Here is a 23,999-nt window from a genome sequence, read left to right as displayed (position 1 = left end):
TATTTGGGTTTCCGGCTCAGGATCCTCTTAGAACTTGATGCCCCATTTTTGGAGGCCTCGATAAGCGTATGAAAAATTGTCCAATTTTCATCCAGAATTTTCATCCATATTGTCATCTGCATTCCATCCGTGTGTCATCCGTATATTCAGTCTTTACATTCGTTTGGAATCCGTTTTTATACGTCAACATTATTTAAAAAATTGAGAAGATTAGATCCAGTTTCTTATGTTAATAATTGAAATGTTTCTTTAAAAATAGGGTGCAATATGGATGATCCATATAGGATTTATTTTTTCTTTTCGCACCCGAAGACTTAAATAGGCAAGTCTCATCCAAAACACACAGGAGACTAGTTCATGCAAGGACCCTTAGTCCAGCTTAAAAAAAACTCTTTTCTGAACCGCCCTATTCAATAACATTGGTCTCGTTTTTGGGACCAGGAAGAAGCTTGCCTGGAGCGAAACGATTGTTGCTCATACATTGAAGTACTCCACATGCTACCTCGTTATACTTTTAGATTTTTGGAATAAAATTTGATGAATTTTTATGCACCGGTGGGTGCATTTTCATTCTTTTTTTTCTGCATATATCTTTTGACTGTCTATGTACATTGGCTGAGCACAATTCAAGTATATGGAGAAAATGTTTTTGCCGAGTACCGGTCTTAAACCTTCAATATTAAACGTTGATCCGTGTGATGTTTGATTTTAGCATCTCTAATCCATTGTGAAAAATTGTGAAACATTTGTGCCAATCCTTAGACATATTTGTGCCCATTTCCCAAATTCAAAATTGATAATGGTCCTTTTTTTGTTCTCTGCCCTATTTCTAAACCTTCCACTTTGTTTTATTCCCCCCTCCTCAGATGGTAACATTCAGTTTTTGTGAAATTAAAAGCAGCTGCAAGAAGATGAGAGAAGAACAGCACTAAAGTCTTCCTCAAAGGGGGGATTGCATTTCTGGGACTAGGTGTCCCCATTTTCCCAAGCCTCAGAGATGCCTTCTGAACACAGGCGCCTGATTCACTGGGGAACTTTGCTGCGGGTGCCAAGTTTGTTCAGTCCAAAGCCCTCGTTATCTTCTCCCTATAACTGATTGCGGCCGGGTTACAGCAATTAATTCATCAGCGTGTCTTTTCGTTTAGGAACGCTTGATCCCTGTGCAAATTGAACTGTAAGGAATTTTATCTGAGACAAAAGTGGCATTACAAAGTCTGTCCGCGCAAAGGCATAACAAATACATCCTCATGATTAAAACATGCTAATCCTCTCGCTTACACATAAACGCGAAGAATCCGCCACGTCGCGTATTTTTCCACGCTCCTGATATTAAACACTATCATTTGACATAAAGAGAATAAACCCTAATATGTGACAGATTTCAGGTTACAAGGTGATAATGCAGTATTTATCTTAAAGGGGCTTGGGGTACAAGTCTGTAGACACAGTGCACGCGTGATGTTTGTATTCTTTTGGCCACATTCCGACTAGACGTGTCCGGTCTCACTCTGTTCACTTGTATTGAGCAATGCTGCTCACGTCTAGTCGGCATGTGATCACAAGTATGCAAATCACATACTTGTGGTCATGCGCTTCTCCCCATCGGAGAATCCTGAAAGCGTGTATTGTGCACACTGTGAGGATTCACAAGTCTGCAGTCACATAGAGTGACTGCAGACTTGTGCCCCAAGCTTGGACAACCCCTTTAAATAAGTTCTCTGTAGATGACAACAAGGCCACGTTAGACAACCTCTATCAAATAGTGAACGGGCACCTATTATTGGCCAGTGATAGCCTATTGGCACGCTAGAAGTATTCACTTAGCAAAAAGGCCCAGATGTGGTGTGAACCTAGCCTTAGTCTCAGCGTGCAGACTTCTATACATTGCCTACACTATATGGAGAAAGGTCTTGTGCCACATTAAGCAGGAGAGACCTGTCAATCAGCTGAGCAGGACGGGAAGAAACTGGAGGAAGATGCCCAGCCAACTCATCTTCTCGCACATAGCTCATTTTTTTAGGCTAAGTTTTCTCCAAAAACTAGACTTTTTTTTTTTAGCCTATCCCTGTTTCATGCTACCCTGGGTTTAGGCAACATGATAGACCAGTCTGGCTTCTTCTAGGGTATTGAGATTAAGTGATCAACCCGTCACCCTGGATTGTATCTTACAAGAATGTTTAGTACCTTCTTCTATGGTTAGTCTTCTTGGTATGTGCGTTTTTTGACACAATGACCAAGTGTCCTAGATAACTGTATATTTTAGCTTCTAGAAACTAATCTAAAATGTATTGACATATTTTTGCCACCTTTTACAAGAATCTGTCACCAGGTTTTTGCTGCTCCATCTGAATGTAGAATCAGAGACCCTGCTTTCAACGATGTCTCACTTTCTGGGCTGCTTCCTGCAGTTTTGATAAAATCACACTTTCATCTGCTCAAGATCTACTAGTTCTCTGAGTACTGAGCTCTGTATAACCCCATCCACAACACTGATTGGCGACTTTCTGTGTACACTGTGCATAGGCAGAAATCTGCCAATCAGTGGTAGGGGACGGGGGTTATACAGAGCTCTTGAATATAACAGCAGGTTTGCTAGTCCTCTAGTGATAATCTCCTGCTAATAAAACTGAGTTGATCATCAAAACTACAGCAATCTGCTCAGTAAGTGATACATCATTGGAATTAAGGTCTCTTCCGATATAGTATGCTGCTCTGAAAATAGTTGGCAAAAATCTGGTGACAGATTTCCTTTAACCCCTTTACGACCTATGACGTACAGGTACATCATAGGTCACCTCCCCCTGTTTGCTGCGGGCTCTGGTGCTGTGCCTGCATCTTTTCCTGCACATGACAGTTGATTTGATTAGCTGACGTGCACTTGACAGCCGCAGGTGGAATCATGTTAACAGCAGCATTTAACATGGCCACGCCGGAAGCGCGTTATAAGACCCGCCCATGTCAAATGATTCCGGGGCACCGATGGGTTGTCATGACAACCCAGGGTCTGCAAGAGACCCCTCTGGTTGTCATTGCCTGTCTACTATGAGTGCCGCTCTGTGGCCGGCGTTCATAGCAGACAAGCATTTCTGCTACACAGATCACCACTTAAATAAAAGGGAACCTATACATGTTTGATATCTACGAACTCGCAGTGACCTGGAGAATCATAATGGAAGATCAGTTTTAGCATTTAGTGAACATGGTAAAAAACTATTGTGGAATTGCACTTTTTTTTGCAATTTAACCCACTTTTTTCCCGTTTTCCAGTACACTATATGGTAAAAGCAATGGTGTCTTTCAAAAGTTTCACGTCCCACAAAAAACAAGCCCTCACATGGCCATATTAATGGAAAAATGAAAAAGTTACGACTCCGGGAAGAAGTGGAGCGAGCGAAAAAGCAAAAACAGAAAATCCCAAGGTGGTAAAGCGGTTAAAGTAGATATTCACTTGTGGGCTTCAACTTTTGGGTAATGCTATTAATTGCTTGGTTACAACCTTTGTATAGCTCTTTTGATTCGTTATTTTTGATCACTGTAGGTTTATCTACTATATAATTGGCTAAGGGTCACTTCCGTCTGTCTGTCCTTCTGTCTGTCTGTCCTTCTGTCTGTCTTTCTGTCTGTCACGGATATTCATTGGTCGCGGCCTCTGTCTGTCATGGAATCCAAGTCGCTGGTTGGTCGTGGCAAAATGCCCACGACCATTGCCACGACCAATCAGCGACGCGCACAGTCCGGAAGAAAATGGCTGCTCCTTACTCCCCGCACTCACTGCCTGGCGCCCGCATACTCCCCTCCGGTCGCCGCTCACACAGGGTTAATGCCGATGGTAGCGGACCGCGTTATTGCGCGGGTCACGCACTCCTTAACCGCCGCTATTAACCCTGTGTGTCCCCAATTTTTTAATATTGACGCTGCCTATGCAGCATCAATAGTAAAAAAATGTAATGTTAAAAATAATAAAAAAACAAAAAACCTGCTATACTCACACTCCGTAGTCCGCCGAGCCGCTAGCACTGGCCGCCATCTTCCGGCGCAAGCAGCTCGGCAGAGCTTCCTGGATCCAGGCGCCAACGGAAGGTGAGTATATAACTATTTTTTATTTTAATTCTTTTTTTTTTTAACAGGGATATCATGCCTACAATGCTATATACTGTACGTGGGCTGCTCAATATACAACGTGGGCTGCGCAATATACAACGTGGGCTGCGCAATATACAACGTGGGCTGCACAATATACTACGTGGGCTGCGCAATATACAACGTGGCCTGCGCAATATACAACGTGGGCTGCGCAATATACAACGTGGGCTGCACAATATACTACGTGGGCTGCGCAATATACTACGTGGGCTGCGCAAAATACAACGTGGGCTGCGCAAAATACAAACGGGCTGCGCAAAATACAACGGGCTGCGCAATATACTAAGTGGCCTGCGCAATATACAATGTGGGATGCGCAATATACAACGGGCTGCGCAGTATACTAAGTGGCCTGCGCAATATACAACGTGGGCTGTGTAATATACAACGGGCTGTGCAATATACTAAGTGGCCTGCGCAATATACAATGGGCTGCGCAATATACTAAGTGGCCTGCGCAATATACTAAGTGGCCTGCGCAATATACTAAGTGGGCTGCGCAATATACAACGGGCTGCGCAATATACAACGTGGGCTGGGCAATATACAACGTGGGCTGCGCAATATACAACGGGCTGTGCAATATACTAAGTGGGCTGCGCAATATACTAAGTGGGATGCGCAATATACAACAGGCTGCGCAATATACAACGGGCTGCGCAATATACAACGTGGGCTGCGCAATATACTACATGTACTATGTGGGCTGCGCAATATACATTGTGGGCTGTGCAATATACAACGTGGGCTGCGTAATGTACAACGTGGGCTGTGCAATATACAATGTGGGCTGTGCAATATACAACGTGGGCTGCGCAATATACAACGTAGGCTGCGCATTGTACTCCTTGGGCTGCGCAATGTACTGCGTGGGCTGCGCAATGTACTGCGTGGGCTGCGCAATGTACTACGTGGGCTGCGCAATATACAATGTGGGCTGCGCAATGTACTACGTGGGCTGCGCAATGTACTGCGTGGGCTGCGCAATATACATTGTGGGCTGTGCATGTACTACGTGGGCTGCGCAATATACAACGTGAGCTGCGCAATATACAACATGGGCTGCGCAATATACTACGTGGACTGCGCAATATACTACGTGGACTGCGCAATATACTACGTGGGCTGCGCAATATACTAAGTGGGCTGCGCAACATACAACGTGGCCTGCGCAATATACTACGTGGCCTGCGCAATATACTACGTGGCCTGCGCAATATACTACGTGGGCTGCGCAATATACAACGTTAGCTGCGCAATGTACTGCGTGGGCTGCGCAATGTACTGCGTGGGCTGCGCAATGTACTGCGTGGGCTGCGCAATGTACTGCGTGGCTGTGCAATATACTACGTGAGCTGTGCTATACACTACGCATACATATTCTAGAATACCCGATGCGTTAGAATCGGGCCACCATCTAGTACTTAATATTTTATTACTAAATGTGTCTATTATTTGAACACCGTACAATATTATTTATTTTGCATAGTTGTCCTGCGACACGATGCTACGTAGATATTGCACGGAACGGACACATTAACCCTAACCCTTAATGTTTGAGTGCTGGCGCTCGAAGGGTTAACCGCGAGGTTGGACTTAATGTTCAAGTACTGGCGCTCTAGGGTTTAAGTGCGAGTTTAGGCCTAATGCTCAAGCACTGGAGCTTACAGGGTTAGCCGCGAGGCTAGGCTTAATGCTTGCATACTGGCGCTCGAGAGGTCAACCGCGAGGTTGGGCTTAATGCTCGAGCGATGCGCTTAAAGAGTTAACCACAAGGTTGGGCTTAATACGCGATCGTATTATAACAGCAGCTATTAGTGCCAATTTTTTATTTTTTTTTAAATAGGTGCCAGAAAAAAATGTATGCAAAGTCTATGTGGAATTTTAAATCTGCTGATGTCAATTTCTGTTTTCAATGAAACTAAAGCAAAAAAATTCTTCAAAAATTACATGAAATAGGGTGGCGGTGTACCTATTGTAAGGTGGTGGCGACACTATATAGCATTGTTATTTAGGCAGCTGTATTCTAGGGTTGTTTGGCCAACGAATAACACTCTAATTGCATCATGTTTTACGGTTCTCTTAATGGAAAAGGGTGAAAACCACAGCAAAAACTGCTACAAAATTTGCATGTTTTACACTGAGATTTACAGTGGATTTTGAATCAAAACTCCTGATTTTATTCCATTCCAAATGACTTACCATGTAGACTTAGGACTTATTCAGAACACTAATTTTTATTTTTTGCATTTTTCATTGTTGTCTAGTATCCATTTTTTCAATCATTTTTGGTCCATGAGTCCATTATTGCCATCAATATCGTATCCGGTTTTTCTCGTATGCAGCAAAAATTTCCATTCTTCTCCCACCCTGTAAAAAAAACACAGCATGTGGATGAAAAGTGGGTGGCATCTGTGTGCTATCCATTTTATTTTTTTTTCCGCTGCCCATTGGCTTGCATTGACGAGTTTGATCCATGACTTGGATGTTTCTGCATTTTTAGTTTGCCAACACTCCGCTCAGTCCGTGAAAAAATATGACCCCTTAGCTTAAATGAATTTTTGTTCTATCCGTGAAAAATACACATGTACGTGAAAAACGGGCGTCTGAATGTTCACACGGTGAGTATTTTTGCTCCGCAAAAAACTGTGTGCTACAGTTCCAACATAGTTATTAGTGGTGACGGTGAGTGAACAAGCTTGGATAAGGCTCGGGTGCTAACCGAGTGAATTCGGCGTGCTCGAAAAATAGGTTTGAGTCCCCGCGGCTTCATGTCTCGCAACTGTTCAACTTTTTCTTTCAGTAAGTGCTGGAGCTGTTTATTCACCTTAGTTGACGCTCGCGTTATTTTTACTTGAAAAGGTCGAGGTTATGTGCCGGTGGGGTAGGGATTCTGGGATGACGCCACCCTTGTCGTGTTATGATATAGGATGTGAAATGGAGAAGTTAAGCCACGATCTGTACATGGTGTAAACAGGACATGCAATGCTACAAGGACAGACATTAGTCCATTCAATTTTCATGTTCCCGTTCAGGTTTCCAAAGGATTTTCCATCATGTGTATGACGAGGGTTTATGTTAGCCATCTGCTGAGGTGAGATCCATTTTTTTTTCTTTTCTTTTTTTTCAGCATCCCTGTATATCTGTACCAGCGAGATCCTGTCTCTAAAACCATAATATGTCATGTCTATTTGCTTTGCCTAATGAGGTGTAAAAGTGGAAACACTTTAAGACTCCTTTGGTTGCCTCGCCTTCCATGTTCCTCCAGAAAAAAGCATCAATCTCCATCCCAGCAGGGGGCGGCACAGTCCTTGGAGGCATTTATTACGAGTTTTGTAGCAGTGATTTACCATATAATTCCCCATTTCTGATTGCTAGCAAAGCTGGGCAGCTGCATTTTCAGAGCACTGAAGAAAACATCTGGTCAGCAGCTGGTGTCTACCGCCATGGATGGACAGGGGCAGGTTGTTCTTTGATGCTATGCAAAAACCCGATTACAGAGAGCGAACCTAGAAGGTAACACTGGTGAGACAAAGTTGTGTTTTCTGAGAAGATTACACTATAATTTTTATTCCCTTCCTAATCTGCCCACCACTAAGGGATTTCAGCTGCATTGTAAGGTTAGAGAAAGTATTTATGTGCCCTTAAAGAGTAATGAAGTCCATTATTTGTCTCTTCAATAAGTAATAAATAACCCTGGATGCATAGGAGGTGCACCACCATTCTCCATCCTGTAGGACTATAGCCTACAAGACCTCAGAAGACCCGGCAAGGCAGCATAGTGACGTCTTCTGCACCCTGGGTGCAGAAGTTTGGATGAAGAACTAAGTTTCTCAAATTAGGTTTTCGTTGTTTTGTGGGGAGTAACGCAACGGTGGCATCATTACTTATGGAAGATGTGCATATGAAAACTCGACATTCAACAATTACGTCAATACTTATGGAAGATGTGTATATGAAAACTCGACATTCAACAGTGGCATCATTACTTATGGAAGATGTGTGTATGAAAACTCGACATTCAGCGGTGGCATCCATGCTTATGGAAGATGTGTATATAAAAACTCCGCACTCAACATTGGCATCTTTACTTACGGAAGATGTATATATGAAAACTCAGCATTCAACGGTGGCATCATTACTTATGGAAGATGTGCATATGAAAACTCCGCAATCAATGGTGGCATCATTACTTATGGAACATGTGTATATGAAAACTCCGCAATCAAAGGTGACATCATTACATAAGGAAGATGTGCATATGAAAACTCAACATTCAACAATTACGTCAATACTTATGGAAGATGTGTATATGAAAACTCGACATTCAACGGTGGCATCATTACTTATGGAAGATGTTATATGAAACCTCGGCACTCAACGGTGGCATCATTACTTAAGGAAGATGTGTATGTGAAAACTCGACACTCAACAGTGACATCAATACTTATGGAAGATGTGTGTATGAAAACTCGACATTCAGCGGTGGCATCCATGCTTATGGAAGATGTGTATATGAAAACTCCGCACTCAACATTGGCATCTTTACTTACGGAAGATGTGTATATGAACACTCGGCACTCAACGGTGGCATCATTACTTATGGAAGAAGTGTATATGAAACCTCCGCAATCAATGGTGCCGTCATTACATAAGGAAGATGTGCATATGAACACTCGGCACTCAACGGTGGCATCATTACTTATGGAAGATGTGTATATGAAACCTCCGCAATCAACGGTGGCATCATTACTTATGGAAGATGTGTATATGAAACCTCCGCAATCAACGATGGCATCATTACTTATGGAAGATGTGTATATGAAACCTCCACCATCAACGGTGGCATCATTACTTATGGAAGATGTGTATATGAAACCTCCGCAATCAACGGTGGCATCATTACTTAAGGAAGATGTGCATGTAAAAACTCGACACTCAACAATGACATCAATACTTATGGAAGATGTGTGTATGAAAACGCCGCACTCAACATTGGCATCTTTACTTACGGAAGATGTGTATATGAAAACTCGGCACTCAACGGTGGCATCATTACTTATGGAACATATGTCTATGAAACCTCCGCAATCAACGGTGGCATCATTACTTATGGAAGATGTGTATGTGAAAACTCGGCATTCAACGGTGGCATCATTACTTATGGAAGATGTGTATGTGAAAACTAGGCACTCAACGGTGGCATCATAACTTATGGAAGATATGTATATGAAACCTCCGCAATCAACGGTGGCATCAATGCTCATGGAAGATGTGTATATGAAACCTCCACAATCAACGGTGGCATCATTACTTATGGAAGATGTGTACATGAAAAATCGTCACTCAACAGTGGCATCATTACTTATGGAAGATGTGTATGTGAAAACTCAGCACTCAACGGTGGCATTATTACTTATGGAAGATGTGTATATGAAAACTCGGAACTCAACGGTGGCATCACTACTTACTGAAGATGTGTAAACTTGGCACTCAACGGTAGCATCATTACTTATGGAAGATGTGTATATGAAAACTCCGCAATCAATGGTGGCATCATTACTTATGGAAGATGCTATATGAAAACTCGGCACTCAACGGTGGCATCATTACTTATGGAAGATGTGTATACAGTATGAAAACTCGGCACTCAATGGTGGCATCATTACTTACGGAAGATGTGTATATGAAAACTCCGCAATCAATGGTGGCATCATTACTTATGGAAGATGTGTATGTGAAAACTCGGCATTCAACGGTGGCATCATTACTTATGGAAGATGTGTATGTGAAAACTCAGCACTCAACGGTGGCATTATTACTTATGGAAGATGTGTATATGAAAACTCGGAACTCAACGGTGGCATCACTACTTACTGAAGATGTGTAAACTTGGCACTCAACGGTAGCATCATTACTTATGGAAGATGTGTATATGAAAACTCCGCAATCAATGGTGGCATCATTACTTATGGAAGATGCTATATGAAAACTCGGCACTCAACGGTGGCATCATTACTTATAGAAGATGTGTATACAGTATGAAAACTCGGCACTCAATGGTGGCATCATTACTTACGGAAGATGTGTATATGAAAACTCCGCAATCAATGGTGGCATCATTACTTATGGAAGATGTGTATGTGAAAACTCGGCATTCAACGGTGGCATCATTACTTATGGAAGATGTGCATATGAAAACTAGGCACTCAACGGTGGCATCAGTGCTCATGGAAGATATGTATATGAAACCTCCGCAATCAACGGTGGCATCAGTGCTCATGGAAGATGTGTATATGAAACCTCCACAATCAACGGTGGCATCATTACTTATGGAAGATGTGTACATGAAAAATCGTCACTCAACAGTGGCATCATTACGTATGGAAGATGTGTATATGAAAACTCCGCAATCAACGGTGACATCATTACATAAGGAAGATGTGCATATGAACACTCGGCACTCAACGGTGGCATCATTACTTATGGAAGATGTGTATATGAAACCTCTGCAATCAACGGTGGCATCATTACTTATGGAAGATATGTATATGAAACCTCCGCAATCAACGGTGGCATCATTACTTATGGAAGATGTGTATATGAAAACTCCACAATCAACGGTGGCATAATTACTTATGGAAGATATGTATATGAAAACTCAGAACTCAATGGTGGCATCATTACTTACCGAAGATGTGTAAACTCGGCACTCAACGGTGGCATCATTACTTATGAAAGATGTGTATATGAAAACTCGGCACTCAACGTTGGCATCATTACTTATGAAAGATGTGTATATGAAAACTCCGCAATCAACGGTGACATCATTACTTATGGAAGATGTGTATATGAAACCTCCGCAATCAACGGTGGCATCATTACTTATGGAAGATGTGTATATGAAAACTCGGCACTCAATGGTGGCATCATTACATATGAAAGATGTGTATATGAAACCTCTGCAATCAACGGTGGCATCATTACTTACGGAAGATGTGTATATGAAAACTTGGCACTCAACGATGGCATCATTACTTATGGAACATGTGCATATGAAAACTCGGCACTCAATGGTGACATCATTACTTACGGAAGATCTGCATATGAAAACTCGGCACTCAATGGTGGCATCATTACTTACGGAAGATGTGTATATGAAAACTCCACACTCAACATTGGCATTTTTACTTATGGAAGATGTGTATATGAAAACTCGGCACTCAATGGTGGCATCATTACATATGAAAGATGTGTATATGAAACCTCTGCAATCAACGGTGGCATCATTACTTACGGAAGATGTGTATATGAAAACTTGGCACTCAACGATGGCATCATTACTTATGGAACATGTGCATATGAAAACTCGGCACTCAATGGTGACATCATTACTTACGGAAGATCTGCATATGAAAACTCGGCACTCAATGGTGGCATCATTACTTACGGAAGATGTGTATATGAAAACTCCACACTCAACATTGGCATTTTTACTTATGGAAGATGTGTATATGAAAACTCGGCACTCAATGGTGACATCATTAATACTTATGGAAGATGTGTATATGAAAACTCGGCACTCAATGGTGACATCATTACTTATGGAAGATGTGCATGCTCCACCACAGGACCCAATTGTATTGTCTTGAATCACTAATATCCCTCAGAGTGGACCTCACTTGTAGATCCAGGTCACCAAGCCAGAAGTCTGGGGCATCTGCATTGCCTCTCATCTTTGGTGCTAGAAACATGGCTTTTCTTTTGACATATTGCAAGCCAAAAGAATTTTGAGCACTGGGCAACTACCAGTGTGGCCCCTCTTGCTACATCACTGCCCTTGAAGGAGCTTCTTGACACCAAAATATGACTAACCCAATGAACCACTTTAACAGAAAGTCCCAAAGCCACCATCCTATTCATAACTTGTATGAATAGACTTAAAATGGGGAAAACCAGGGCTGTGACCGCTCTCTGAAGGGGTCCAAAAAAAAGCTGCATTCCTTGCTTAAACTCTACACATATTGTTGCCCGCCCTGTAACTCATACTTGCTAACTTGAAAGTTTGCTCTCCAAGAAATTTTTGTTCCCTTATCACAATATTTTTGCACGCCACAATGCCAGTCCTCTCGCCTCCTCCACAATCTATATCCCACCCTCTGTCAGTTGCATGTGGGGTCTCCTTTCTGATGATCGAGCATCCAACAATTACCCACGAGAAACCTTCAGGAAGTGATGTCTTCCGAGAAGTTTCAGGAGGGTTTGGTGCACACCCAGATTTATGAACTTTTTTGGGAGTCCAGGAAGTTACTTCTTTTTTTTTTTCAAAGCCTCCCAGACATTTTGTGAAAGTCTAGTAGGGCATCAATCGGTTTTTCAGTGGTGTTTTATAATGACAAATTGTCTGCAAAAGCATTAAAGGGCTTAAACACTGTCAAAAAAATGGTCCCCATGTAACCCCTCCCAATCTAGCGCCGGTTCCTGCGTCTGCTCTCATCTCTCTTTTTTGACTACATCAGGGTCATCACTACTACAGCGCACATCACCGCTGCAGCCAATCACTGAGCTTAGAGGCAGATGTAGCTGCTGAGCTCACCGATTGGCTGCAGCGGTGATTTGTGCTTTGATCATGATGTCATTGCTGCAGACAAAACAAAGAAACTGGAGAAGCTGGCACCGGACATGGGGAGAGTACTTTGTGTGTGTGTGTGTGTGTTTTTTTTTTTTTTTTTACAAGTGTCCAATTATTTGCAGACCAGTTTTTTTGGAAAGTGGAAAATCCTTTTAAATGGATGTTTATAAAAAAGAGCTGAGGGCAGGAAAGTGTTAACATTATGGACTAACCATTACTCGTGTATTTGATCCCCTGCGGCAATCCTGTCTCTCCTCTAGCAGCTATGATATCATGTCCATCATTCACAGCAAATCTGTGCAGTGACATTTGCATGTTTTGCACCTGTAGCCTTTTTTTTTTAATTATTTTTATTTTCTGTTAATTACTGCACAACCCCTTTAACCCTGCAAGTAACAGCCATTCATGTGTTAATCAATTTATTCATATCGTTACATGTAAATATTTATATTCACAACAGAAGCGGTAAGAATGAAAAGAAACACAACAATGATCATTCGCCAGCTTGCTGATGGTTTCCTGGTAAAACAAGAATGCTTTTCTCATGACACAGAAGTAAAGACAGCTAAAGGGGAATAATTACGTTTTGTAATAAATGTTACGTGTAGACTTTAGAAATTACTTAGATGACTCAGGAGCCGGTCTGGCAAAAGTTCACCGAGGATCAGTGCTCAAGATCAGCAAAAAGCGGAGGATTAAAGGAGTTTCCCACTTTCAGTAAAGAAGACCCCCAAATGCTCTAAAATAACACATAGAGCAGGTTTTGATACTCCCCAGGTTCGGCGTCAGCTCCCCATTGTTTCTCGGGTCTCACAACCACTAAGCTTAGCGGCTCGACCCAGGGTAGACCTTATTTTAGAGTCTTTTAAGGCCACTTACCTGAAAGTGGAAAAACCCTTGAATTTGTTAGAAAACCCTATGAGAGAACTCTTAAAGGGAATATGTCAGCAAGTTTTAGCTTTGTAATCTGAGAGCAGTATAATGTAGGGGTAGAGACCCTGATTCCAGCGATGTATCACTTGCTAGGTTGTGTTTTGCTGTTTCAATAAAAATAGCGTTTTATCAGCAGGAGATTATCACTACAGGACTAGGTGTCTCGTGACTCCTGGTCTAACCATGCCCCTAGCACTGATTGGCAGTTTTACAGTGTACACAGAAAGTAGCCAATCAGTGATGTGGGCGGGGTTGCACAGTAGAAATAACTGATTCTATCACAACTGCTGCACATAGTAAACTAAGTGACATATCGTTAGAATCTGGGTCTCTGCCCCTACATCATGCTGCTGTCAGTTTACATAGCAAAAAGCTACTGACAGATTCCCTTTTATTAGCAGAGGTCTCCTGTCCAGGACTTTAACCCACTAACGAAGTAAAGAGTGGCCACAGGAACACCTCTTACTCTGGAGAACCCCCCACACATCTGTGTATTACACGTACAGACAAAAAATTTTGCATTGATCAAATGTAATACTGAATTTCTCCTGTAGGGGCACTGCAGAGAGATTAAATAGTTTTCTAACTAGCTTGAGGATTTAAAGTTACAGGGAAGTCATTTGAGATTAATATCTGAAAGAAGGAAACAGTAAAAAATAGCAAAAATAGTTTACAAAAAAAGTAATTTCAATTTTTCTCAGAATCAGGAATATCAAAATTATATGAGACAAGTCATAAATTAAATGCACTGACAGAAAAATGTTGCATGTCCCTTTAATCAAGCAATGACTGCCTTCCGGGACCCGACAGTCTCTTTTTATGTCACCCATTTAAAAAAAATAAAAAAAATGTTTAAAGCTGACATTTTTGTGCTTAGTATACAGTCGTCAGATTTTGGAATTTTTGTATGGACATTGCTATAGGACTAAGGCTTGGAGCCATCACTCTGAGTCACGGCTGTCATTGCTGACAAGATTGACACCTGCTTTCTACTACGCTACCTGCTTTTCGAGCTGGATAAGCGATACTGATGGAAGCTCCTTTTCCCCCAAGGCGTAGCACACCTATGGTGATCCTTCATGAATAACCCACCTTTCATGAAGCCGCATGCAGATATTGGGGCGATGCTCAAGTAGTAACTCCTTAAGGGAATATCTTTCTATGACCTATCTGAAGAATAAGGTGATAAATGTTGGAAATCCACCAGTGAGTGGGAATCTATGGGAATTACACAAATAATACGGTGAGAGTGCAAATAGCCCACCGTCTTGTGAATACAGTTCCTATACTGACCAATGTGAGTACATTTAAAGGGAGTCTCTCAGTAGGATCAACCCTCCTAAGCCGTCTATACAGTCATGTAGGTCATAAGAAGCTGAAAAAAATGATACCTTAATATCTGCGATCCGATGTCTTATTCCAGAGATATTTGCATTTCTATTATTATGTAAATGAGCTGTTAAGATCTATGGGACGGACTGAGAATCTGGCTCCAGAGATTATTACTCATGGAAAGATGTGAGCTCTGCAGTTCAGGAGCGCAGACTTGCATGTCTCACACCTTTAATGCTGCCTTTCATTTATAATAAAGGCAGATTTTCGGGGAGATTTATATCCGGCCCAGTTCATTTGCATATTAAGAAAAATGCGGATTACTCTGGAATAAGGCATCGGATCGCAGATATCAAGGTGTCGTTTTATTCAGCTTTCTATGACCTACATGTCCGTAAAGACGGTTTAGGAGGGTTGATCCTACTGAAAGATTCCCTTTAAGAGCACGGATGCAGTCTGGTTTACAGTTATGAGTGATTGAAAAGGATTATAGGTCTGTTCTCATTTATGTCATATTGATAGGATATGCAATTAGTGCCTAAAATATTTCGATCCCACCTCCTGCATCTATTTCCAGAATGGAGTCCAAATATCTACTCTCAGGAAGGGAGAGGTAGCCCGCCATGTTTAGCGCCTTCCATTCATATCTGTAGGATCATGGTTTTCTCTGTTTATATGGGAGCACTGATTGTTAACCTGCAATCAAGGAGAGTCATTAATCTGCATAAGAGTAGTATACACAATACAAATTTGCATAAAGAGGCTGTTCACCTTTGGGGGAAATATGTGTTTTTATTACTTAAAAGCATGTAATTAGGGCTAAAAATAATTTTCATAATTGGGTTTCATTATTTCCCTTCTATAGCTTTTGTGTTGCACGAGCTATTGCTGGCTGCAGAATGAGTTAACTGAGAATCCTTCAGCCAGTCTGCTGTTAAGATCTGTAGGGGAGATTGGATCTCTTTGTCTTTTACTGATCTCCTCCAGCTGATTTATGACCACAGTTGAATGTTCAGGGAAAAACAAAGAGCCTGTAACAGACAAAATCTGCAACATTTTTATTGAAAACCCAGTTCTGAAAATGCTTTTTAGCCTCAAATAAAGGCATTTTAGAAAAATAAAGCAATACAAAATTTTTTTACATACCCTTTATGGAATTGAGCAATTTTCTTAAATCCTTGCATCATCGCAATCATGTGAACCTACCTAGAAGCCGCGGTCATCACATGCTCATGATGATGATGGCATGGAGTCTCTGCTATCAGTGACCCTACTTGATATTAATTTGTACAAGACAACACCGGATAATGTCAGACAAGTGTACTGTAGAGGAGGAAGCCTTGCTGCGTCTCATTCCTATCGGCTGCAGTCACTTGGCTCGGACGGCAGACGTGCTGTCACAATTATGGATACAACCTTTACTGATTCATTTCTGATTACGGAGACAAGGAGCGGAAATATGTGCACGTCCTTCTGGAATGTACTCCCCGATTAGACCTTCTTGGGGTAAAAATTGGACCTTTCTTAGATAAGGGTATTTGACTAAAGCTGGAACTGCTATATTTTCCTTACTATCTGTAGGGAACATTTCATACATCTCCGTTATCCTTTGCCATAAGCGCTGAACACAGGCTCGATTCCATCACTCGCCATCTGCTTGAATTGTCGTCTTTCTTACTTCATTTTTCTTCTGCTTTTTGTCTAGATTCCTCTTATTCACCTCTTTGGCTTGTCTACTTCCCACATACCGCTGATGTTCTGCGCCAAAAAATGGTTCCTTATCATACTTTCCATTTGTCCATTTGTATCTGGCTGCCATTGCCCGACTATTTTCATCAGCAATTTGCCTTATTATTAATATTATTATATGTTTTCTGCTTTTGTGCATTCTTTATAATTATTTCTTTTTTAATGTTTTTTTTGTATCAATTGTTATTGCATGTTTGTTTGTTTGATTTAGGTTTTTTTTAGGAACTGGTATTACATGATTTTGTTTGCTTGTGTTTTTTATCAAATGGTATTGCAATTTTTTCTTTGTTTGATTTTGTTTTGTTTGTTCAGCAATTGGTAGAATGTTTTTATTTATTTGTTTTTTATCAACTGGGGGTATTGCATTTTTTTTTTTTATTTTGTTTTTTATCAATTGGTATTACATCTTTTGTTTGTTTATCAATTGGTATTACATGTTTTTGTTTATTTTTTTATAAATTGGTATTGCAGTCTATTTGTTTTTTTATCAATTGGTCTTGCATTTTTTTCTTTGATTTTGTTTGTTTTTATCAATTGGTATTGCATTTTTTTCTTAGATTCTTTTTCAATTGGTATTGCATTCTTTTGTTTTTTTTTTATTAATTGGTATTGCTTTTGTTTTTGTTATCAATTTATAGTATATGTTTTTGTTTGTTTGCTTTATTATCAATTGATATTTCATTTTTTTTATTCTTTCTTAGCAATTGGTATTACATATTTTGTTTGTTTATCAATTGGTATTACCCGTTTTTGTTTGTTTTTTTTTTTATATCAATTGGTATTACATTTTTTTCTTAGATTTTTTTTAGCAATTGGTATTACCCGTTTTTTTTTTGTTTGTTTTTTTATATCAATTGGTATTGCATTTTTTTCTTTGATTTTTTTTTAGCAATTGGTATTACCTGTTTTTGTTTGTTTTTTTATATCGATTGGTATTGCATTCTTTTTCTTTTTTTTTTACCAATTAGTATTTTATTTTTTGGTTTGATTTTGTTTTTGTTATCAATTGGTATTACATGCTTTTGTGTATTTTCCTTTTTATTAATTGATATTACCTGACTTTGTTCTTTTATGAATTGATAATGTATTTGTTTTGTTTTTTGTTGTTTTTTTTTTATCAAGTAGTATTGCATTTTATTCTTTTATGTGTTGTGATGCATTTTTTCTTCCTGCAATACCCAAGAAGTTCTGCAGATATGTAATACCATTAATAATTGGGAACATAGGAGGTTCTGGTGTCCATGGAATTTCCTGTAAGCGGTGATACCTGCCCTGCAGTGGAGGATGCAGGTCAGAGCCTGTCCCGGAGTTAAGCTGCACATACCATATTATAACACCAGGACTCCCACCCTTCTACTTGATGCCTTAGAGCTATTAAAGGGTCTTGCTAAGATGAACACTATTCACATTAAAGAGATTTAACACCACAATTGCATTTCAGAACAATGGCACTGGTGACATCACTGGCCAGGAACAGGTTATAGGGTTTTATTGGATTTTCCAGTGCATTGAATCAAATATTAGCGACTTATGAGGTTCAGTCAATGGTTTTTATTAAGTGTTGCATGAAAAAAAAAGCAACTGCAAAGAACATCTTTCACTCTCGAAAACCCTGTACGATGAGAAACATGGAACATACGAGTAATCAGATGGCACCTATGAAAACATTAAAAAACATGTTCATGTTTTATTAGATCATTAAACCACGTATAAAACAAGACACCTAAAAACAATTGAAACCACACATAAAACGACTTGATTCACTATCACATTTTTGCCTGTTCCATTTTTTGTCTAGTTTTTGGTGCCCATTTTTCGTTGAGCCCTCATTTTTCTTTACAAAATAAACTTTACGTAGGGTGCAAATGATTAAAAAAAGGCGCAAATGAAAAATTGGCAAAAAAACATCAAAAACGCGAAAAAAAACAGGAGAACACATATAAAATAAATATGAAATAAAATGCAAATTAGATGTGTTCGCCTGTTTTTTGTTTTTTCTTAGTTCACCATTTTGAGTATATTTTTGACATGCTTCCGGCTGATTCATTATTTGCAACTTTTCAAAAAGTTGGAAAATTTTTGGAAATGTATTGCTGTCCCGTGGAGTGATTTCACATAAAACAATTATTCCTGCACAAATTTTTGCAAAACTTTTTGTTCTAAAAAGTCACAAAAAAAGTTAAAGACAAAAAAAAGTAACGTAACTTTAAAAAAATGCAAATGGTGAATCGGAACCAAAATTTAAAACTTGTGGTCCTCGCTGTAATAAAGTCAAAACAACTCCCCAAATGGTTTTATGTTAAATTTAGTAATGCAACCTAACAGCTCGTGCCCAAATGTAAGAACCAAATAAAATACTATATAAAAAACTGCATAAATAGTAGACAGGCACAAATGTACTAAATTTAAGCAGAACAATGCAGTATAAAAGAAAATATGAATATATTTGGGCTGTGAAAACAAACAAAACGGAGTATATACAGATATAGCTGAAAGTGTTAGCACTGTTGAAATTGTTCCAGAAAATGAAGTATTTCTCCCAGGAAATTATTGCAGGTGCAAATGTTTTGTTATACACGTGTTTATTCCCTATGTGTGTATTGGAACCACACAAACAATCTGTGATAAAAAGGAAAATTGGACATAATTTCACACAAGTCCAAAAATAGGCCGGTATCCCCAACTTAATGTTTGGTTGCACGCCCTTTATATTGCGATTCAAAATCCTTTGGTAATCTTCAGATCTTCATGATGCAATTCCAGAGGCAGCAAAACAACCCCAAAACATCTTTGAACCTCCACCATATTTGACTGTAGGTACTGTGTTCTTTTCTTTGTAGGCCTCATTCCGTTTTCAGTAAACAGTAGAATGATGTGCTTTACCAAAAAGCTCTATCTTGGTCTCTTCTGTCCACAAAACACTTTCCCAGAAGGATTTTGGCTTACTCACACATATTTTGGCAAACTGCTGTCTAGTTTTTTTATGTCTCTGTGTCAGCAGTAAGGTCCTCCTGGGTCTCCTCCAATAGTGTTTCATTTCATTCAGATATTGATGGATAGTTCACCCTGACACTGATGCATCCTGAGCCTACAGCACAGCTTGAATTTCTTTGGAACTTGATTGGTGCTGCTTATCCTCCATCCAATTTATCCTGCGTTGCAACCTTTCAGGAATTTTTCTCTGTCGTCCATGTCCAGGGAGGTTAGCTACAGTGCTATGGGTTGTAAACTTCTTGATTATGTTGCACACTGTGCGCAAAGAACATCAAGATCTCTGGAGATGGACTTTTAACCTTGAGATCGTTTATATTTTTAAACAATTTTGGTTCTCAAGTCCTCAGACATTTCTCTTCTCCTCTTTCTGTTCTCCATGCTTAGTGTGGCACACACAGACACACAATGCAAAGATTGGGTCAACTTCTCTTTTTATCTGGTTTTAAGTGTGATTTTCATATTGCCCATACCTGTTACTTGCCACAGGTGAGTTTGAACAAGCATCACACACTTGAAACAAAGTTCTTTACCCACAATTTTGGAAAGGTGCCAACAATTTTGTCCGGTCCATTTGGGGGGTTTTGTATGAAATTATATCCAATTTGCCTATTTTCTCTGTTTTTTGTGCGGTTCCAATACACCCAAAGGAAATAAACATGTGTATAACTCCTTTACAACAATGTTAAGGGAGAAATGCTTCATTTTCTGGAACAAATTATATGACTTTATCAGGATATTAAGTCTTCAATTATGGGAAAGGGAGGAAGAGAGGAAACAATAATACATGTGGGTTAGAGACCCTATTCTTTCACTGGCTGAGAATGACTGGTCTGAAAACTGTATCTACCTTTTATAGTGTTGTAGTAAAAATCTGTTCTTTATTCAGAACTTGTACCTTTGCAAGACTGGACCCCATGGATGTTCCCATCCTGAAATAAAGTCAATGTGTTCGCACACTGTAAGACGGACCTTTGAACTGTGCATATGCACAACAATGCCATAGGGTCATGTTGCACTTTTACTAGGGGAAGTCGTAAACCAAAAATCCAAAGCTTGTTAAAAAAATGCGCCATATTCCGAGACCCGTGGCGTATCCATGTTTTGGGATTTGGGACTGGGTGAGGGTCTATTGTTTGTACGTCGAGCTGATGTTTTTATTGATACCATTTTGGTGCAGATGCGATGTTTTGATCGCTTGTTATTGCATTTTAATGCAATGTTGCGGCGACAAAAAAAGTAATTCTGGCATTTTGATTTTTTTTTCTCGTTACAGCGTTTACTGATCAGATTAATTCTTTTTGTCTTTTGATAAATCGGGCGATTCTGAACGTGACAATACCAAATATGTGTATATAAAAAAAAAAAATTGTTTTATTTTGAATAAGGCAAATGGGGGTGATTTAAACTTTTCTTTATTTTTGTAATATTTTTACAAAGATTTTTTTTTTTACTTTTTTTCTAGCTTCAATAGTCTTTATCGGAGACTAGAAGCCTCAGTCCACCAATTGCCTGTGCTGTACAGAGCAGGGCTTCATCCCTGTTTTGGGTAATCGATCGCCTGCTATGAGTGCCGACCGCTGGGTGGCGCTCATTGCTATTCGGCTATGACAACCACAGGGGTCTCCTGCAGACCCCTGGTTGTCACGCCAACCCATCAGCGACCCGCAGTCATGTGACACAGGCGCCGATGGGCGTAATTTGTGATGTGCTTTGGGCGCGTGCATGTTAAACGCCGATGTCAGAGATTAACAGGTTAACAGCCGCTGGTGGATCGCGATGGTGGATCGCGATTCCACCTGTGGCTGTTATGCGCACATGTCAGCTGATGAAATCACCTAACATGTGCCAGAAAAGATGCGGGCTCATCGCCGCAACCCACATCAAAGGGGGAGACCCGACATGCGCCTTACATGTACAGCACATGTCATAAGGGGTTAAGTAAATAAATTGTCGTGAAAGGTGGACAACCCCTTGAAGAGGGATTTCTGTGCATATTACACCTGAGAGATGGGATGGCGTATTAGTAGACATTCTGAGGTCTAACGTTGAAGGTTCACTTGTTTCCAAATAAAAAAGTAGACAACCCCTAGTATTGGCATTCTTCTCCAGTGTGGCTTCATGACTCCAATATTTTAGTGAGCAGATTTGCAGTGGGCTGGTATGATGTAAGGAATATGGTAATTACTTGCCTGCTACACAAGAAAGCCGAGATTCCACAAATAGGCAACCAAGTAGTAGTGACATCACTATAAAGTGATAATGTCACCAGGTATTTACGAGCTTCTTCCCCACCTTGGTTACTACCAAGCATTACCACTGAAGTCGGCCAAAAAACTTCTCCACCTTCATTTAGGGTCATCTTCTGCTTTGCACATTCTGGCGATGCTCTTTTTCTGGGAGGTGGGTCTCTTCATTGGAGGACATGTCTGGAATTTATAATAATGTTTTTCACAGCAAAGCTCTTGGAATGTCTAATTACTTCTTATATGCTTTGGTTCTGTGGCCAGAGATTGAGGCAGTGTCTACAATTACATCTTGCGTACAGCTTCACCCCGAGGGGCACATTAAAAACTAAAAGTATGCCCATCATTAGAGGGTTTTTTTTTTCCAAAATTAAAAGAAAATTACATTTTTCTGGTTTTATTACAATTAAGCTGTCTAGTACAAAGAAAGGAATATGTTCCATGTTGCGAATATTGCACAATATGGGCATCTATTCTACACTGGAGACATTTGTAAGGTTTCTCCTCAAAGCCATAGACATATCCTTGTGTAATGTAAAACCAACGTGTGGATCTGTAGGACATATCCCGGTAGATGTATGGAGCCTCACATGATCACTGCAGCTTAAATCTGAGGTTAGCAGGCCACCTCCATGAAAAGACCCTCCATGTAAACAATGGTCCACATGTTCATTTGCTACTATGCGGCATTAGACAGGCATTGAGATTCCAATGTTCTGTTTCCAATTTTGTTGATGTTTCTGATCTTTTTATATTTTTTTATAATTTTTGTTTTTGTAAAATTCTTTTGCATTAGATAACATTGAACCGTTCTGAGGAAGGTCCAATTCTGGGACCAAAAACGTTTAACAAAACAATTGGTTCAATGTCTGGACGCAAGACAAATTAAATTTGCATCTCTTCACGATTGAGTGCCGAGTTATTTTTGATGTTTAATGGTCCACATGTGTCAGCCTCTAGTAGTCCTTCAAGCAGGACTCATTAAAATGAAACAGTTTTTCAAATGATTTACACAAACGTAATATGGCCAGATTTTAGCATCTATGTACATTAAAGATCCTCAGCCCCCCAATATACTTCTATTGGTCGTTTTGGCTTGAAATTGATTGGTTTTGATCCAGTACATATTCATTTTTTGGCCATGGTAGACTATAGGTTTTCTAATATATTTTGAGAATTTCGGTGGTCTAATGACAGGAGTTGACTTCTAGCCAATGGATGAATTGTTTTGAAAGTGTTGTCTTTGGCCTGTTGCTTGGGTTTGTTGTCTTTATTTTTTTAATTCAACAGAGCCCTTGGCTTAAACTTGAGCCTTGGAGACTTGATGGCTGAACCATCCAAAGGAAGATCGATCTTGTGCTTGTGGAAGCCTAGGGTCTTCTCTGCTATTATCTTGATTGTATCAAACCATCGAGTTACTGGTCTTCCGCTTTGCCTTGTTCCTTTTATTCTTTTGACCATCATGTCCTTCTCCAGTGATTGCTCTGTTTGTGTGATGTGTCCAAAGTAGACAAGTCGTAGCTTGCTTAGTATAATTTTGATCTAAACATTGGTTCCAATATTTAAAAGTTTTCCTGTATAGTAACATACTAAAACTATAGACAAAAAGAGACAAGCCAGTTAAGTTCAACATATTATCTTTGAGAGTCGACCCAGAAAAAGGCTAAAAACCCTTGAAGGAACTATCTCTGATCAAGGAACCATCTCCGATAGTTGCGTACACTTAACGCTCCCTTGACCAGCATTTGCCTCATCATTGTGCAATGGCAACAGGTCCAATTGAACACACATAGAGTACATTTTTATGAGAACTGGATCACTCAAATGCAGAGACATGGGGCAAACAGAGTAACCAAAAGGACCATTGGGATGAGGGCCACAATATATGGGTGTTACACGAACCAATGTTTTACATACAGCTATACAATGCATGTTACTGGGTATATCCATTAACTGTTACTTTTGATTGAATG

The 23,999-nt window shown here is 40.0% G+C and overlaps 1 protein-coding gene across 3 annotated transcripts in view; it reads left to right on the top strand.

Moving 5' to 3' along the window:
* The window catches only part of NTF4 (neurotrophin 4), a 128,583-nt gene that overhangs the window by 14,028 nt on the left and 90,556 nt on the right, over positions 1-23,999 (top strand). Inside the window, exon 1 of one of the 3 annotated variants that reach the window (XM_077259699.1) lies at positions 16,428-16,546. The exons of the other annotated variants lie outside the window; for them this stretch is intronic. The gene's annotated coding sequence lies outside the window, so the exon portion shown is untranslated. Of the gene's footprint in view, positions 1-16,427; positions 16,547-23,999 lie in introns of those variants that run through there. 3 annotated transcript variants of the gene reach the window in all.

Source organism: Ranitomeya variabilis, chromosome 4 (genome assembly GCF_051348905.1).
Source record: "Ranitomeya variabilis isolate aRanVar5 chromosome 4, aRanVar5.hap1, whole genome shotgun sequence".
Lineage (NCBI taxonomy): Eukaryota > Metazoa > Chordata > Amphibia > Anura > Dendrobatidae > Ranitomeya > Ranitomeya variabilis.
The sequence above is the reverse complement of the archived record's forward strand: the minus strand, read 5'-3'. Positions and strand labels throughout refer to the sequence as shown.